Source organism: Oryctolagus cuniculus, chromosome 1 (assembly GCF_964237555.1).
Source record: "Oryctolagus cuniculus chromosome 1, mOryCun1.1, whole genome shotgun sequence".
Classification (NCBI taxonomy): domain Eukaryota; kingdom Metazoa; phylum Chordata; class Mammalia; order Lagomorpha; family Leporidae; genus Oryctolagus; species Oryctolagus cuniculus.
This window is the reverse complement of record NC_091432.1, coordinates 71,132,543-71,146,510: the sequence shown is the minus strand read 5'-3', so window position 1 is coordinate 71,146,510 and position 13,968 is coordinate 71,132,543. Positions and strand designations below refer to the sequence as shown.

The window sequence follows — 13,968 nt, the reverse complement described above, 5'->3', positions numbered from 1 at the left end:
TATTTTTATTTTTTGAAAGAGTAACAGAGATAGAAAAGGAGGAAGGGCAGAGAGAGGGCGAGACAGAGAGAGAACACTTCCATCTGCTGGCTTACTCCCCAGATGGCTGCAACAGCCAGGACTGGGCTAGCTCTGCACTTGGAGCTAGGAACTCCATCAGTGTCTCCTGAGTGGATGGCAGTAGCCCAAGTACTTGAGCCATCCCCTGCTGCCTCGCAGGGTGTGTATTAGTAGAAACCCTTAAAGGAAGTGGAGGCGGGACTCAAATCCAGTCACTCCCATATGAGATGTAGGCATCCCGCGGCACAGCTTAACACACTGCCCAACACCACCTACCACTTTCTGTCTACTTCTCGCCCTCCCTTTCTTTTACCCTGCCTCATTAAAAATATATGTGTGAATGAATGAATCACAGAATGAACTAGTAAAGTGAGCAAAAAAGATAATACTTTACATTTTTATTTTGTATTCTATCTCTACATGTATCCAAATCTGCAAAAATTACTTACTTTCATCTCATAACCTCCTTATATTATAAGCAAACTTTCTTATTGCTACATTGACCTTTACATAGAATTCTTATCAGTATGACAGAGAGCTGCCAGAAGACAAGACCAGTTCTTATTTATATCTGCATCAGCTTATTCAAACATACTGCCTGGCACACTGAATTCCTTCAATAACGCTTGTTGAATGAGAAGTGGGGAAATGGAGGAAGGAAGGGAGGAAGGAAGGAAGGGAGGAAGAGAGGGAGAGAGGGAGGGAGGGAGGAAGGAAAGATATAGAAAAAGCTTTGCTTTTCCAAATCGAACATAGCTTGCCCAGTGCCTGGCACAAGCTAGGTGTTAATACATATTCATCACCTTGAGCCTTTGATGGGTTCCCAAATGCCAAGCCAAAAATAAGAAGCATTTTCTTTCAGGGTCTGCAACACCAAACATGAAAAGGAGCTGAGGAAAATGAATCAAGAGAAGCCATCTTTTTTCTGGGCAGTGATGTCAAGCTGTCATGTTAGTGTCTGCCTGTACCTCTGCAGCTAATGGTTGCCAGGGCAACGGTGGTGCCAAAGCCTTTGCATTCACATAGTTTTCCATTGATAATTGCTAATGTGAACAAGTGCTGGCTTGCACTTTACACCTGCCTGGCTTGTGAGTCTACCTTAATTGGATGTGCCAAGATTGAGGAAAAAGTAATCTGCCCTTTCAAGACGACTGACAGGGAGATGGAGTGTTGTCTGGGCCTTTATTGTTACAATTTTGCTGACAAAATTACTATGAACTGTCTTCCCTGGATGCATGGCCTGCCTTTGTTGACAGAATCCTACTGTTTATCTTCTTGGGGTAGTATATTAAGTCAGGACAAACTTGGATGAAGTTTTTGGAGCAGTTTAGTGAAAAAGCACTGGTGTTTCTCAGGTCCAGTGAGAAGAGATGCAGCATTGGGGAAGGATATGTGGGCACGAGAGCCTGGACCTCCGACTCTGTGGAAGACCTGGTGCTGTGCTGGCCTTCCTAGCATGCACATTCTTACTCTTCCTATTCCCCTATGAGGCAGGCGTTAGTATCTCCAGGCTGGAGCTGTGAAAACTGGATCTAAAGGTGAATTCCTTTGTTTAAATTCTCAGTATGAAATTAAGACATTTTCTAGATCTTTAGTAAAAAAAAAATTGTTCTTGCAGTGAGTATTTGGCCTAGCAGTTAAGACTCCCACGTCTCATATCAGGGTATCTGGGTTCAATCTCCGACTCTGCTCCTAGCTCCAGCTTCCTATTCATTCAGAACAGGGATGACAGGGGGGATGGCTCAGGTGATGTGGTTCCTGCCACCCACATGCTAGGCTTGGACTGTGCTCCCATCTCCTGGCTTAGTTCCCAGCCTGGCCTGGGGTTGTGGTAGGCATTTAGGGCATGAACCAGCAGATGGAAATTCTCTCTCTCCCTCTGTCTTAAATAAATAAATAAGGGGAACATTTATTTATTTATTATTTGACAGGCAGAGTTAGACAGTCAGAGAGAGAGACAGAGAGAAAGGTCTTCCTTCTGTTGGTTCACCCACCAAATGGCAGCTACTGCTGGCGCGCTGCGCCGATCCGAAGCCAGGAGCCAGGTGCTTCCTCCTGGTCTCCCATGCCGGTGCAGGGCCCAAGGACCTGGGCCATCCTCCACTGCTTCCCGGGCCACAGCAGAGAGCTGGACTGGAAGAGGAGCAACCTGGACAGAATCTGACCCCCCGACCGGGACTAGAACCCAGGGTGCCGGTGCCACAGGTGGAGGATTAGCTTAGGGAAACATTTATTAAAAGTCTATTATTTTAGCAGTTCTGGCTCCCTGAAGGGATTTGGACAAGTTGCTTCCTTCCCAACTGCATTTCCCCCTCATTCTTCTCTTTTTGTCATCAGAGGCTTCCTAAAGCTGTCTAACCAGCCCGTACCCAGGGCTCTGCTAGTACCTGACATATTTAGTTAAGAAAACATTTACTAGGAGGCTACCGAGTACCAGGTACCAAAGAGACAAGTGAATAACTTACATTGCTATTTTAAAAGAGCTTGTTATCTAGACCCTAGATTCTCAAAGGAGATACAGTGAAGGAGCAGACATTTGCAGCTGGTCCAGTCCCTTACGTCTGCATGTGCAGTCAGGAGAAGAAAGGAGGCAGGCTGAGGGGGCTACTGTTGGAGGAAGGTTGAGGGAGGTACTTTGGGGGAAAGTTGAAATGCTAAGGGCTGACAGTGCCAGCAAAGCCCAGCTGAATGACAGAGCACACCATGGAGGAAACCGCAGACCTCTGGGTATTTCAAGAGCAAGAAGTGGCACTGGAGACCCTAGGAAAGGAAGGTGGCAAGGCATGTTGTGCAGGCATAACCCTGAGAAGGAAGAGCGAGTTCTTTGCACAACACTCCTTTATAGAAGGGGTGAGCAAACATTTTCTGCAGAGTAAGTACTTTAGGCTTTGTAGATGATATGGGCCTGTGCCACATATTCCTTTTTTAACCATTTCCTGCAGCTCTGATTAACATAAAAATATTTTTCACTTGGAAGTGAACAATAGCAGGCAGTCAGCCACTCTTATACCCAAGATTGTTTTCTGAATCTGTCTTGATGGCACTGTCTCCAGTTCCTCACAGTCCTGGTCACCAGCCTTTGATTTGTCACTTTTCTTCTTAAAATTGAATGCCTAGTTAATATCAATATATATCACCTCATTTAGTCAGCACAGCAACCTGTTTGTAAGTTATAAAGGATTAATGATTTTTTTAAAAAATGATATAAATCCTGGAGAAAAGCAAAAGACATTTTATAATTCCTCCCATCTGTTTCCCATTTATCATTAGAGATTTGTTAACTTTTAAGGTAAGACACGTAGACTCACTGAAGGCTTAATTTAGCCTTGTAGTTCACACACTTCATTGTGCGTACGAGATAGTGAACTGGATTGTGTACCCCAAATCCTGTACACTGCACCTTGTGTGATACGGGGTTTTTCCAAGTGTATTTGGACTGTGCAATTTTCAACCGTGGGATGACTTCAGAAGGAAATTTTCCCCAACAGGGTGTTCCTGGTAGAGTGGAACAAGAAATTCTCTGGCCTAGATTCTGAATCTCAAAAAATACTATGCAGCCTAAATCAATGGTATTTTTTTTTTCTGGTATTTTAGAGATAAAATCAGGTGCAGCTGATACTGCAGCAGTTCCCACCTATCTCAGGAGCACACCATTCCTCCTCCATCTGTACAAGCAATACAGGTTGTTACTGTGTTTTATTTCTAATCCAAAGGCAAAACTTTATACTTATGTCTGTTCAATTTCATAGCCTTAATTGTAACACTCTGAGCAACCACTGAGGTCCTCTGGAATCCTGGTTTATCATCTACCACGCTGGATTATCCATCCACCTCAATTTTGTGGAATCTTGGATGTGGAAATTCCCTGTAGTTCTTTTATGCACTGAGACTTGAGTTGGCACTATGGGTCCTATCGTGTAGCCATACCCTCATGTGTATTGCCAGTGACTTGGAGTGAGAAAGGAACCAGTACTTCTACACCACATTGTTAAACAGCTCTAATACTGAAAAAAAAAAATGGGTATACTAAAGAAGCAGAGGCAAGTTCACCAATTCTCAGCAATGAGTATGTATAATCTTTTTCTCCAAACACATTAGCGTAGTAGGAGTCCTATATTAATTTTACAGTTGAGAACATTGAGGATTAAAGAGTATGAGTATTAACATGTATGTTTCCTTACCTGGTAATAAGTGGAGTTAAAATTCATTGCCACTCCAAATCTTAAGTCTGGTGGTAGCTCCCTGGTTCCACAGGTGCATAATTATAACTACAGAGTTTTTCTATCATTGAACCATGGTTCTTTTTTTCCTGTGCTGTGTTCATTCTGCCTTCTGGAACAACACAGAATAAATTGTGCCCTCCTCTCCTGTCTTTAGCTGTTTGGGGGCATTATTCAAAGTTAGGATAATGTAAGAGCTGACTTACTCTCCCGAGGAAGAAGTAGGCCCGTGGAGACAGCATGACACGGGGCTTGGACACAGACTTTGGCCCACAATAAAGCTGGGTGTGAGTCCCAGTTCTTGTATTCACTTACTCTGTAAGCATGAACAAGTCATGTCATTTCTCTAACTGTAGTCTCCTCATGTGTGAGATGAACCATTTAAATAAAACATATTGCAAGAGGCCCTACCTCCCAGCCATGCGGCTGTGAGGATAAATGAGCTGATGCTGGGGAGAGTGGGCCCAGTGCCTGGTGGAAAGTAAGTGTTGCCTAATTGGTAGCAGTCATGGGACTGCTGAGCACTCTTTCCCACACGTGATGGACCAGGGACTGCTCTGTTGGCATGGCACAGCCCCGATTTGTCTGTGCCCCACAAGGCAGTACTCATTATTTAGCATACAACTTTCTTTTGCTTTGAAAGCCTTGCATAATTAGCTTAGACTTTTATGTTTCCTAAATGTCGAAGACAGCTTCAATGCATTGCATCTATCATGTCTTTTCGCATTCATTACTTCATTTCATTACCTGACAGTAAATGTTGTTATTATTCCCATTTGAAAGATAGGGAAACTGAATCTCAACATGGTTTTGTGATTTGCCCAAGGTTACCTAAATGGATCCTAGCAAAGCCAGGATTTGAAGCCAGGTGGGAAGCACCAACAGCTGTGTTCTCCTGCCCATGTCTATTGTTATGAAAATTAGATAAGTTACATGTAAGACACCAAGGGCCAGGACAGCAGGAAGTTCATCTCAAAGTCCCTTTCCAAATATTTCTTGGCATTATTTCCTCCTAATATTATTTTTATATCTCCCCTAGGTCCACAATACTCCATTTTTTTTCATGGCTTGTTCCATTTCTCTCAGAAATGCAAAGTTAGTTCCTAGTAATATGCATGAAAACATTATACTCTATGTGCTTGTTCACTTATCTACAAAAAGAGAGGATAGAAATATGTATTCTGTTACTAAAAAAACTAAATGTAGTAATTCAACTAAAGTGTCAGATCAATAACAGACACATCTGAATAATTATGTTTCATTTCCCTTCCCTCATTGCCTAGTGGCATTTTCATTAAAGGAGAATGACTGAATTTATTCATCTACTCAACAGAAACTTATTAACAGCCCACTAAGTGCAGGCTCCAGTTTCTACATTGAAGGAATCAGAAAAATATAGACTATAATACTTCATAAGCTTTAAGAGGGGAGTGGACATGGTGTGATGGGAGCCCAGGAGTCCAGGTAGAACATCGCAGATTGAGAAGGATTTCACATGGGTCATGGGGAATAAAAAGGAATTGTTCCAGTAGCAAGGAGAAGAGAAAGCCTTCTAGACACCACCAGTTGGGAAGAGTCATAGAAGGAGCGTTGGGCAAGTACTGGCTTCTGTACGCAAACTGTTGCCTGCCACTCCTAGGAAATGAGATTTCCCATTGCTTCACCCTGCCTGTTAATTTCTGTCTAATGTCCTAGCAGCATAGCAAAAACAAATTAAACAAATGTATCCACAAACCATCTCCTTCATGCATTGAGTTCTTTCCTTTCTCTTTATTGTATTCTACTTATTAATGAGATTCTATCAAACTTTATTTTTCATTAACATTCACTGTTAAAAATTCAATTAGTTTCTACTTTTCGATGTTTATTATTACTTTAATGTCTTCTGTTTAAATTCTTTTAATCTAAAAAAAATCTGAGGATTACTATCTTAAGAGACACATCACAAGGTTGCAAAGTACGTACACAGGTCTTCAAAAGTTCATGGAAAATGTGAAGTATGGAAAAACTAGGCATGGATTTCACAATCTTTTTTTTTTTTTTTTTTGCATCAAAACACACTTACCTTTCAACACCATTTTTCTACTAACTTGTTTAATACTCTCGTAGATTTTGAATAAAATACCTGGATTCAAATTCCGATGCTGCAAGTATTATCTTTGTCATCTATAAACTTGTTCAAACTCTTCCATGATTTTGTTTTTATTTATTTTTTCCTTAATAAGAAATGGGAATTATCAGGATCTACTTCATGTTTATTGGCATGAAAATTAACTAAGCTGTAAGTAAGGCACCAGTCCAGTACCAACCTATTTTTTTTAAAGATTTATTTATTTATTTGAAAGGCAGAGTTACAGAGAGAGAGACAGGGACAGAGAGAGAACCAGATCTTCCATCTACTTGTTCATTCCCCAAATGGCCACACAGATACTGCAGGTAGGGATTTTACCTGATACACCATGGCACCAGGCCCAAGTGCAAAGCTATTAATGGTAGCAATTGTTATCTATTTTTACACAAAGCCAAATATATACATGAATATGTCTGATTGATTTTATTCTAAGCCAGGGGTGAAATGCTGGTTTCTTCCTTTACTCCAGCAGTATGATGGTTATCATTCACTAAATGGTATCATTCAATGTTTGTCATTCAATAAAAATCTATAATCCACTAGGATGAACTTTATTATGGATGCACTTTATTCACTCATTTAGTTAATTTACTGAATGCTCACCGGGTCCTGAACAGTGTCTCATGTGCCTAAAAATCTTTTGGTCTAGAGTGGGAACAGACAAATTAGGGTGGGCTACCAATGTGATGTGATAACAAGTATCCATCAGTAGGGGTTACACAGGGCTCTGCAGCACTCAGAACCCCAAAACCTCACAAGACCTCGGATCGCCCCAGGTTGCTTCTCCAATACCTTCTACCAAGCCCAGCACTGACTCCACCTCCCCTGTCTCATTTGCTCCATGTGCTTTCTTCTGGCTCCTTTTCTTCCAGTGCCCAGGCTCCTGCTCTGCATGGGAGCCCCTCCCCCACTTTTCACAAGCCCTCATTCTTCATCTCCACTTAAATGTCTTCTCCTCAGACAGGCTGTGTGCCATCCGCTGGCTTTTTGCCCCCAGTTTTCTTAGCGCTAGCACCCTCATTGCTTCTTTTTACAGCATACCACTACATACTTGTTTATCACCAGCTTGAAACCAAATGCATACTTTGTTGTGTCCATCACTGTTCACACGATGCCCTGAATTTATGGAATGGGGCAAGGGCTCCCTAGAGCATGTGTTCAATTAGATGTCAGTCCAGGAAGCTGATAGATATTGAGTTGAATCTCATTGGAGGAGTAAGAGTTCATCAGGGGGAACAAAGAGAAATTAGTGATTAGATACCACAATTTGGGTACAAGCATGTAAATTTGGGACACATTCAGATTTGGGTTGAAATCCCAACCTTATTCCCTACCGGTTATAGGCATTAGAGTAAATTATTTCAATGTTATGGTCCATCAATTTGTGAAGCAGAGATAATAGCACCTAATTGTAGAGTGGTTGTCACAAGTAGACCAAAAGTATCCAATGAATAAGGCTAAGTAAAATAAACTAGCATTGTTCCAGGTATATTCGGATGTAAAAAGAAGAATCAAGTATTGAGTGCACTGAAAATCCTTCAGCCCAGTGGTTCTGCACGTCTCAGTCTAGGAGGGAGAGACAGTGGTCTGACCTGCTGCATTGGGCTGCTGGGAGGAAAATTGAATTGTTGCAAAGTCTTTGGAAGTACAGAGTGCCTACAGCAAGTTTTTGAAGGTCAGGGATTTGTAGCCTCCTTTCCACAATACCCAGAGCAAGTAAACATAACAGTAACTCCTGATATCAGGCCTTTGTCTAAGGACTTTACACAGAGCAGCTCATGTAATCTGAACAACTTTGGAACTATTACTTTCCTGGTTCCACCAATAAGGACACTGAGACACAGAGATGTCCAGAAAGCTGTTCTCAGGATCACAGAGCTGGTAGGTGACAGAGCTGAGATCTCAAGCCAAGCGGTGTGGTATCACAGTCTGCACTCCTAACCAGCACACTGTACTAACTGTGTGGACCAAGAAGCGCTGTGGAATGTGAATGGTACACACGTGAGTTCACACCCATACTCCACAACCTTCTGTCTGTGTGGCACTGGTCAAAGTTTTGAATTGTTCCAAGTTTCTGTTCAGTGATCTCTGTTTTGAAAGGGGCTGTGGCATTTCAGTAAGCCAGATCTCTAAGGTGCCAGACTTGTAGCTGATATTCAGTAGAAAGTGGCCAATGTGACCACTCACAGTATGCTAAAATCCACTTCCTGGTCTTGACGTGGTTGGGATTTTATAAGCCTGATGGTTTTTAATTGAGAAATATGCATTCATGACTGCTAATCAATATGCTCATTTGGCAGCCAGGTTCCAGATGAAATAAAGCTAAATGATGATGCAATTAGAATATACAAACAAATCTCCCACAGATGCCAAACACACTCGACTGCCTTCTCCATCCTAATCACGTGGCTCTGCTTGCTGCAATTCTGGAAGGCACTTTTCTTGGTGAATTGGCATCCAACCAAATAAATGGTGCTTCTTCTGTTCATTTGCTGTTGGCTTTACTTGCATTCTCCTTGGAGCCCAGTTTTCCTCTGCCCATGGGGAGGACGGCACATAGGCCCGACTGCCTGAGTGTGAAGGATGCTGCACACCCTACTGACAAACGCTATCATCTGACATTTTCTCTGTCATTTCTTTTATCATTGTCAGAACACTAGCTCGCAATTATTTTATTTATTTATTTTTTTTTTAATTTTTTTTTTTGACAGGCAGAGTGGACAGTGAGAGAGAGAGATAGAGAGAGAAAGGTCTTCCTTTGCCGTTGGTTCACCCTCCAATGGCCGCCGCTGCAGCCGGCGCACCGCGCTGATCCGATGGCAGGAGCCAGGAGCCAGGTGCTTTTCCTGGTCTCCCATGGGGTGCAGGGCCCAAGCACCTGGGCCATCCTCCACTGCACTCCCTGGCCATAGCAGAGAGCTAGCCTGGAAGAGGGGCAACCGGGACAGAATCCGGCGCCCCAACCGGGACTAGAACCCGGTGTGCCGGCGCCACAAGGTGGAGGATTAGCCTATTGAGCCACGGCGCCGGCCCTATTTATTTATTTTTTTGACAGGCAGAGTTAGACAGTGAGAGAGAGAAAGGTCTTCCTTCCGTTGGTTCACCCCCAAATGGCCGCTATGGCTGGCGTGCTGTGCCGATCCGAAGCCAGGAGCCAGGTGCTTCCTCCTGGTCTCCCATGTGGGTGCAGGGCCCAAGGACCTGGGCCATCCTCCACTGCCTTCCTGTGCCACAGCAGAGAGCTAGACTGGAAGAGGAGCAACTGGGACAGAATCCGATGCCCCAACTGGGACTAGAACCCAGAGTGCCAGCACCGCAGGTAGAAGAAGATTAGCCTAGGGAGCCGTGGAGCTGGCCAGCTGGCAATTTTAATGGGGAAACAGTTCAAGAGGCAGATTCCCAACAGTCTCTCACAAATCTTTTGCAAAAATATCCACGTCTTCTCCTTTATTGGAATCTGTGCGTGACTAAATGGCATGGCTGTCTTTGTGGTTTACCCCACAAACTCAGCTTCTCCAACTTTCTCTCTAGTCATCACACTTGCGGCTTAGTAACTAAAATGCATCCTAACTGCTTTAAGCACAGTGAGTGGGGTAAACTATAAACTCAGCCAAGATCTAGGTGTTCCTGGTTAAAATCTGCAGTTCCTACTTACTAGTGTTGTGACTCAGGGCAAGTAATGTTAGTCCCATTGCCTCTATCAGAGAGGATAATCACAGGTAATGTCTGATGTGATAGGCAAACTAAAAGATCTGTGTGAAGGTCTAATATTACCTACTAGCACATGAGAAGTTCAGAATACATACTACTTATCATGATCATCATCAACAATAACCTAAATTTTCAACTGAAAATCAGAACTGAGAGTGATTGGAGTCCATTAACCTTTTTGTGTTGTATGTTTGGGATAGTTGAAAAACTGTAGAAGTTAGACACAGAGACTTGGAATCCAATGTTGTCTCTGCTACTCCTCTGAGACCTTGAGTACATTACTCAACCCCTTTGAGCTTCAGTTTTTTTTTTCTTTATAGGCTCTTTGTGGACTGTTCAGAAGTATGCATGTCTTATGGAAATTTGAAATTGTAGCCTTAGCCAAAACAAGGGAATTTGCTGTTAGAGTCCGAAACCATTATGTATCCATGAAGTGCTCAGCATATGCATGATCTTAGACAGTTGCAAAGTAATAGGACTGAGAAGCTGGGAAGGGCCTTTTAGCATCGTCTCATCTACTACATTCACTATACAGAGGAAAATACCCAAGTTTCAGTGAAATTCAGTGACTCCTTTGAGATGACACAGCCAGTGAAAGACTAGGCCCAAAGGAGATCCTAAATGTTCTGCACTGATCAATGATCTTGTCTGTCAAGGCAAAAGAGAACAGAGTACATGAAAGAGTAAACTCAGATTAAAAATAGATGTTGAAGGAGAGAAAAAGAAAGGGAAAGAAGAAAGGAGGGAGGAAGGGGGAAGGGAAAATTGAACAGAGTGTGTGGAATCAGCTGGAGGACATCGCAGCCCTTTGGCATGGGGTTTGGTTAAGCCAGCTTGTGGGGTGATAAAGAGAACAAACAGGAGGGGAGACAGCATGGACTCAAATCCCAGCTCCTCCACGCAGGAGCTATACGATCCTCGCTTCTCCATCCCTGGGTGTCCTGATATCACCTGCTCTGTGTGGTTGTGGTGAAGGCGGAAGAGATGATTGGTATACAATTATCAGCACATAGCAGATTATTAATAGACAGGTCTAGCATGTAGAAGACCTGTTTAGTTGTTGCTGTGTTTAAATATGAAGGTAACTATCATCTCTTCCCCCAACTCACCCCTGCTTTTAAGGTAGTTGTTTGAAGTCCTAGAGATGGTTCATGTTTTCTCAGTTAAACTCTATGGAGCTAACACTGTGGTAAGATGTTGGAAGTTATCATGGGAGACTCAAAGGGCTGAGGGTGGGGCCCGTGCAGGAAGCCAACATGAGCATGTAAGCAGTGCCTGCTCTGTGTAGGGCATGGCGGGAAAAGCAGTGCATATCTCCTCTTATTTAGTCCTCATGCTGGTCTAGAGAGGACAGACATCATTGCCCCCATTTGATACATGAGACAAATGTAATCCTGAGCAGCTAAATGATTGAACCAGGTTGCTTCTAACATAAGAGCCTCTCTTCCTCTCTTTCATGATACAGTCCCTTCCCAGCTGGATGTAGCACACTGGACATCTATTATGTCTATTTCCAAGGTAACCAGCCTATATTCCCAGGCATCTTTAGGAGAAAGACTGGAGAAAAATGTCTTTTCCTGATTTTCTTAGTTTTCAGTCAAACTACTGTGAAGAGTTCTTGTTCCTTTCCTGCCCATTACATTTTGTGAACTTCAGATCTGCAGGCTTAAAAGCAGACATTCCTAGGGTTTATGTGCTTTTCTGTGTTTTCTCATTCTCAGGATAAGCACTCTTGGTGCTCACAAGACAGCTGAGTAAAGTCGTCCTGCCTGGCCATTGATGTGCATGTCTAAGGTAAAATGTCTATCTATATAAATTCAAATTTTCTTATTTTTCCATGCTCAAGTGTTTGTGGCTTGTAGGAACATGTTGGTGGGCAAGGTGGGAGGGTAAGAGCAATGCCAGGAGTCCATGCCCTTTTCACTTTTGTCTTGAGAAAAATCCTGTGGATTAGAAAGTGGCATTCTCAGCAGGTCTCTGACAACAGGCTCTGTCAAAGTTGGCAGAGTGACAGCATTAAATGTGCCAATCTCTTTGGCTGGAGTAGATTGTTTTTCTTCCATGGGAAGCATTTTCTTAATCTAAGGCAGAAAATACTGATATTTATGCTCTTTCGGAAGTATTCCTTTGTGAAAATCAAATAATGTCAGAATTTTATTTTCCAGAAAAAAATAAGTTAATGGATAAAATTTTGCCATTTTAAAACCTTTTTACCCCTAGTTTTCTCTTGAGACTTAGGACTGGCTCTTATTTGCCTTCCCTGTATACCTGCCAATGACCCAATTAATGAAAAAGAATGTAAATGGAAAAACTCAGAATCAGTCACCTCACTTAAGTCATGATTAATTTTTTTATAGATTTGAACACTTTGCTCTGGTTTTTGGTGCATTTGTACACAGGAATATAGTATTCTCTGCTCATAAAATCACACTTAGTTTAGATATTGGTATTAATTGCATCCTTCATTTTGTGGCTGTGCAACAATCATGGTGTTCTATGACTTCCAGGTGTTCTGCGTGTGGATGGTGTGCAGAACCCCCATCCAGGGTCCTAGTTTCCATATGCAATTAAACATATGGAAATACTATCTGTTGCTGCTGATTATATTCCCAGGAAGCTCTTTCTAAAGCACTTCATTAGGAGTTCTCACACAAATGGGGAGAGCATTTAGCATGATGTTTAAGACCTGCATCCTATATCCAAGTGCCTGGGTGTGAGTCCTAGGTGTGCTTGCAGTTCCAGCTTTCTGCTGATGTCCACCCTTGGAGGCAGCAGGTGATGGTTCAAGAGGTTGCATCCATGCAACTCATATGAAAGTCCTAGTTGAATTTCTGGCTGCTGGCTTTGGGCTGGCCCAGGCCAAGCTGTTGTGGGCATTTGAGGAGTGAACTAGCAAATCTCTTTCTTTCTCTCTCTCTCTTCTGGCCTGTCTCTCTCTGTCTCTTAGCTTTCATAAATAAAAGTTAAATACATAAATATTTGAGGAAGAAAAACCCTCTGAGTTTGCACACAAAATGAGTTATAGTGCTCAAGTTACCATGTGGAGAATTGAAGCTTGCAATGTGATAAGCTATAGATCACCCAAGCATGCTGAGACACGTGGTAAATTCAGGTCAATGTAAGCTTGAAGGATTCTCTGGCAACTGCTTTCCCTTCTAGGGAAACTATCTTCCATGGAGGGCAAATGGATGACATAATACTGCTCTTACTATACCTGGAGCCAGACCACATGATGACCAGTGATGACCGGTTGACTAGGTATAGAAAAGGAACTGGAGAGTTGTTCAGGATATTTAATGAACATCTGTCATGTGCCATAGAAATATGGTCTGGGAAAGGATAAGGCCTCAGAGCTGACTTTCTTAATCCAAAGATCTGATTTGGGAGAGGAAGGAACCAATAGGTGAACCATGTCAAGAAGCCTCTGAATTAATGGGTTTTGGTGAGAGTTCTTCACCACTGAGATCCGGACAATTAGGTCATGACTGAATTCATAGATTTAGTTTGCCTAGCAGGCTAAAGCCAGAAATCAAGTTTTCAAAGAGAAATTTTATCTGAGTAGGCAAATCATAGAACTCCAAGCCAAAGTCTTTGAGACTTGCCCAAGTGTTAATAAGCAACATAAAGGCCAAATATCAACTCCAGTTCTGAAAGGCAAAATGAAAAATTCTCTTAAGAAGACAAAAAGATGAGACAGAGCCAAAAATCAGAAATAAAATTTTTATGGAAGATGAGCTTTATTTACCATGAGCTAGACATTGTCTACAAACATATTCACTTACATCAATGGAATTAGAACCACTGTCATCCTCATCTTTAGAAATGAAGAAAATTGAGACTCAGGGA

At 42.5% G+C, this 13,968-nt stretch overlaps 1 protein-coding gene across 5 annotated transcripts in view; it reads left to right on the top strand.

Moving 5' to 3' along the window:
- The window catches only part of TENM4 (teneurin transmembrane protein 4), a 2,118,216-nt gene that overhangs the window by 686,449 nt on the left and 1,417,799 nt on the right, over positions 1 to 13,968 (top strand). For all 5 annotated transcript variants that reach the window (XM_051821885.2, XM_051821866.2, XM_051821785.2 and 2 more), the window contains exon 4: positions 11,844 to 11,916. The gene's annotated coding sequence lies outside the window, so the exon portion shown is untranslated. The remainder of the gene's footprint in view (positions 1 to 11,843; positions 11,917 to 13,968) is intronic.